Raw genomic sequence first — 6,038 nt, forward strand, 5'->3', positions numbered from 1 at the left:
AGTGTTCTTTCTGATATTTGTAATGGATTTTCTGTGAAATTATCTGCCATGGAATGAATATCAAGTTGGACAAACTTACTGCCTCCAAAATTTTAAATATACAATTCAGTAACATTAATTAAAATTGTTATGCAATATATCTCTAAAAACTTTAGATCTCAAAAACAACAACAACAACAACAACAAAAACTATGCCTAGGAAGCAAGGGATGATTTCTGTCTCCCCATCACAAAACCATTCTTTTTTGTTCAGAAAATTGCTTCTTTAGTTTAGAGATGTCATGTTCTAGAATTCTGCAGTATTCTTTCTTTTTACATTTCAGTGAACCTAGTGTACATACATTTTGTAAAATATATAATTAGAATAAATTACTTGACTTCAAAGTTTTATTGTTTCTATATTTCAAATGGGCTCATCCATTCTTTTCAAGGGATATTTGGTTTGCATTCCCCCATGATGCCTCTGTTGAATAACATTGTAACAACACTGATGTGTAATGTTTTTAATTTGCTATTAATGTGAGGGCTTATTGCCACACTCACTAAGAACTAACCCCATGTCTGCATTTACAATTAAATGCTGTAAATTTTAGTATATTTTTTAGCAGACAAAAGCCTTCTTATTTGTATTTTGGGAGATAGTCATATAATTTAACAAACTTTTCTGAAAAAAAAAAACCTTTTTAACAATGAAAGTTTAATGAATATTACCTGGAGCCTCTTGTTAACTTTCAGTAGTATAAATATCCTTTAATATTTATCTTTCAATTCTTGAACAACAGCATGCCCAAGAGTGTTCAATCAACTGAAACATATTGAGTGATTTTTGAAAATTTCTAACACTTTTGACTTAAAATAGTTATTTTTTAACCAACATGGAATAAATATAAATTAAATATTTATTAAACTTTTTAATACATAAAATTGGTCTATCCAGCATAATATCCCATTTGTGATTAAGAACAGGGATTCTATAAGTCTGAAAATATTTTGAAACTATTGTAAAGCCTTATGCTTTGCAATTACCATTTTGCTTCACTGTATTTCCATTTTCAGTAAGTGGGGATTGATGTCTTTTAGTATGACAGTGATTCTTCGTTTTCATTCAACTCTCTCAATGTTTTTTGTGTGTGTTTGGAAAGTAGGATGTTTGTTGTGAATGTATTTACTCTCAATTCAGAACCTAGGGAAAGGTTCCTTTTCTCTATTTTGCCTCTTTTCAAAAGTTATTTTTAAATTTAAAACATCTTCTATGTCCTATTACTGTGTTAAACTATGTTTTGTGTACAATAATTTAGACAGCCCAGATTGTGTTCGGTCACCTTTGTATGTGTCCTTCTTATATCCTCTTGCTTTCCGTGTATGTGTGTGTTTTTAGATTTAGAGTATGCTGCAGACTACCAACAGTTGTAATTTTTAGAGTTAATTCAGATAGCTAAGGTTTGTTTTGATCAGAATTTTGTAATTTTGCATTTGGCAACAAAAAAATCTTAAAACTGAATTATCTCCTTCGCATACTTTGTATGAGTTTCAACTTGACTTCACTTTATTAAAAATTGAATATATTTATCTTTCCTTTCAAAATTATATTATTGTTACAGATATATATGCCTTTTTACGCTTTTGTTTATATGCTTTTCTCTTTCAAATTCTATTGCAAAATTACATATTTTTTGAATCATCATTACAATACAATAGAATTGTTTGTGCCAAGACATGTTTAAAATTTCATATGGCTTCTGTTGCTGGGCACATTTACATTGTAGTGTGAAGGATTACCTTTCATACTTGTGGAGAACAGCTAGTGTTGTTGAGTAGTGTGTGCATTTTTATATATTTAAAGTCATTATTTTCTTTCTCTTTTGAAATATAGTAGCTGTGAATATAATGTCTTGGTTGATAATTTTATTCTTTCATTTTTTGAAAATATCCCTGAATTCTTTTCTGTGTTGTGAAGTTTCAACTAAGGATTTCACAGTTTTATAATTACACATTTCTAGGTGTCCCATCTTATTCTCTTGGATGCTCTCAATATTCTGAGTTTAAAAACTTAGTTTAATACCTTCTTTGAGTCTTTACAACTTGGTGATAATAGAGTTGCTTGAATGTTTTATTTTTCCTATTTTCTGAGATGTGTTTATTAGTACTAGAAAGAAAACATAAAGGATTTTTTCCCACTTTTCTTTTTTTTTTTTTATTTTACTTTGGCTGGCCTTGAAATTTTGATCCTTCTGGCTCTACATCCTATGTTGCTGTGTCCTCCTTGACACTTTAAGACATTTTCTAAAGAAATTCTTTCAACACACATTTTCTGATTATTACTATTAACAATTCTTGACTAATTTTTATTCTGTTTTTGTATGTTGTTTAGTTCAGTAAACTTCATTTAAATAATAATTTACTATTCCCTTCGATTATTTCATAACTTTTCTTACAGCTGACTTAGCTGTGTTTTTTTCTGGTGGTAAGCAGGAACCCCTTTTTTGAACAGTCCCCAAATATTTGCATGTTTCATATTTTTCTAATGAAGCAATAGAAAGTTGGTAAATTTTTAAAATATATTGTGAAGGAGGAAAGGCTTTTTGTAACACAATGTATCTTCCTTTACTGTATTACTCTTCACAGTAATGTACACATCTTTAATACTGTGAACAGTAAGATGATTTGAAAATTTCTCAATGTATTTTTCTGTGTAGATTTTTCTTTGATTCATATATATTTCTGCCGTAATGATGGACTTGGATTTAATTATCCACTCCCCTGCTTATGTTCTTTAATTGCTGTAGTTTCCTATGTTTGCCAAATATACTCAGCCCAGTATACTAAGTAAACATGATTGTTTTCTATTTATTTTTTATTTATTTCAGCCATGACTTCTCATCATCCTCGAGAAATTTTACCAGAGCAGAGAAAAAAAGAGAGAGAGAGAAGATATAGAAAGTGTGACCTTGACTATTTAGAACTAAGGAAACAATGGGAAAATATAGGTGAGACTAAAGTTCAAAAATAGTATTATAATGGACAAAACCAATTAGTAGTCTGTATTTGCAATAAAAATTTTATAGCCAAAATACACAATAAACAATTAATATCTGAAAAATTATTTAATGTATTCCTATTAATATTAAGGAGATTATATATATATATTTATTTATTTATTTATTTATTTATTTAAGAATATATCCATAGCCATTTTTGATGACTATATTTCCTCTGAAAGGAAATATGGAAAATTTGAAAAGATATCTGGTCCATGCATAAGTTTTTAACTTAGCCAATTATAAATGTAGCACTGAGTTAAACTTCCCATTAAACATTTGCACAGAGACAATATTTAAGAGAAATTTCTAAAAGTGATTCTTTTGAGTTTCTTTACAAAATGTCCATTTTTTTTTCTGCAACAAAAAAATGGACAATATTAAGAATTGTAGAAAGGTTTCTACTTCCCCACTATTGCTCAATGACAATTCTGATACAGATTTCTGGAAAGTGCACTATATAAATAATGCTATAAGTAATACCATTAGCCATCTCTCTACCCTGAGTAATTACCAGGATATTTACATTGGTGAAAGAAATTATGAATATAGAGAAACTCGTAGTAATTTTATAAAAGTAATTTACCAAGATCAAAAACGTGGGAAAGTCTTAATTCAGTGCTCAAAAACTATTACTCATCCAAATATTCGTAGTCAAGACAAAATTTTCAAGTGTAAGGTATGTGAAAGGGCTCTTAATCACAGTGCAGAGCTTGCTCAATACAAGAGAATTTATAGAGAATGAGAGCCCTATACTTTTAAAGAAAATATCAAACCATCGGCTTGCTCAAAATCTTCTAAACATAGTAGATACTATGACAGTGATAAACCCTATAAATTTAAAGAATGTGGAAAAACTTTTAGTGAAATTTTACAACTTGTTAAGCATCAGAGGATTTATACTGAAGAAAAGACCTGTAAATGTAAAAAGTGTGGGAAAGCCTTAAAAATTTTTCAACTCTTACTAAACACCAAAAATTTATTCTGCAGAGAAGAACTACAAATGTGAAGAATGCAACACACTCAAAAACTTTACTCAACATCACAGTGTTCATACAGGAGATATGCCATGCAAATTCAAAGAATGTGACAAAACTTCTAATAAAAGCTCTAATCTTCTTTGTCACCAGTGGACACACACTGAAGCAATGCCCCACATATGTAAACAACTTTGCAAAACTTTCAGTCAAAAACCAAGCCTTAAAAATCACCAGAGAAATAATACTGGAGAGAAGCCCTACAAATGTAAAGTGTGTGGCAAAAGTTTTAATACAAAGTCGAATGTGGATCGCCACAAGAGAATTCATACTGGAGAGAAGCCCTACAAATGTAACATGTGTGGCAAGAGTTTTAATCAAAAATCATCAGTTACTCAGCACCAACGAATCCACACTGGAGAGAAGCCCTACAAATGTAAAGTGTGTGGCAAGAGTTTTAATAAAAAATCATCACTTACTCAGCACCAGCGAATCCACACTGGAGAGAAGCCCTACAAATGTAAAGTGTGTGGCAAGAGTTTTAATAAAAAATCATCACTTACTCAGCACCAGCGAATTCACACTGGAGAGAAGCCCTACAGCTGTAAAGAATGTGGCAAAGCTTTTAATAGCATCTCACAGCGTAACGGGCACAAAAGTATTCATACTGGAGTGAAGCCCTACAAATGTAAAGTGTGTGGCAAAAGTTTTAATACAAACTCACATCTCTATTGCCACAACAGGATTCATACTGGAGAGAAGCCTTACAAATGTAAATTGTGTGGCAAGAGTTTCATTCAAAAATCATCACTTACTCAGCACCAGAGAATCCACGCTGGAGAGAAGCCCTACAAATGTAAAGACTGTGGCAAAAGTTTTAATCAAAAAATAGTACTTACTCGGCACCTGAGAATCCACACTGGAGAGAAGCCCTACAACTGTAAAGAATGTGGCAAAAATTTTCATCGCAAAACATCACTTACTCAGCACCAGAGAATCCACGCTGGAGAGAAGCCCTACAAATGTAAAGACTGTGGCAAAAGTTTTAATCAAAAAATAGTACTTACTCGGCACCTGAGAATCCACACTGGAGAGAAGCCCTACAACTGTAAAGAATGTGGCAAAAGTTTTCATCGCAAAACATCACTTACTCAGCACCAGAGAATCCACACTGGAGAGAAGCCCTACAAATGTAGAGAATGTGGCAAAAGTTTTAATCAAAAATCAATACTTAATTGACACCAGAGAACCCATACTAGAGAGAAGTCTTATAAATGTGAAGAATGGCAAACCTTTTCAAATTGAAGATCATATCTTACTAAACATTATAGATTTTATACTGGAGAGAAGCTTTACAAGTGAAAACATTGTATCAGTGTCTTTAAGGATGAATCAACCCTATTTCACAGTAGTTCCACACTATTTCACACCAGAGACATGATAGCACAGAAATCATATAAGTGTAAAATAGGTGTCAGAGTCTCAAACAGTTGTTCACACCCTACTCAGCACTTCAGAATTCATACAAGTTAGAGGACTTGTGAAAAAATTTTTGAAAAGCTTTTGGCCATTGATCAAACATTTTTTAAAACACTGGAGGATTTATAGCATATAGAAACCCAAAGAATGTGTCCAAGACTGTATTCAAATTTCCAACATTTTTAAATTTCTGACTTCATATCTGTAGCAAACGTGGAGTAGCATTTGTTCAAAGTTTGTACCATAGATAAGAGCAAAATATTTACAAAAACACCTTGACAAATATAAAGATTGTAGTAAGTTTCTTATCTATAGCCCATTCCTTGAAGTATTTGAGATCTAGGTGGAAAAAATCATTTAAATGTAGAAAATGGGTCATTGCTTTTGACATTTGCTGAAAAATTTCTTAACATCTTTAGCTGATATTGTAGAAATAAGGAAATACAAGTATAGAATTGTTCATCCCTAAAAGGAAATAATTTTAGTATAAATCAACAGTTACTAAAGAGTCTCATTTTTCACAACTGGAGAAATACTAATAACA

General features: G+C 31.3%; 1 pseudogene; it reads left to right on the top strand.

The window, feature by feature from the left end:
- The first annotated feature begins 4,037 nt into the window (after positions 1 to 4,037).
- Positions 4,038 to 5,599, top strand: LOC144371335 (uncharacterized; annotated as a pseudogene).
- The last annotated feature ends 439 nt before the right edge of the window (positions 5,600 to 6,038 follow it).

Source organism: Ictidomys tridecemlineatus, chromosome 16, assembly GCF_052094955.1.
Source record: "Ictidomys tridecemlineatus isolate mIctTri1 chromosome 16, mIctTri1.hap1, whole genome shotgun sequence".
In the NCBI taxonomy this organism is placed as follows: Eukaryota; Metazoa; Chordata; class Mammalia; order Rodentia; family Sciuridae; genus Ictidomys; species Ictidomys tridecemlineatus.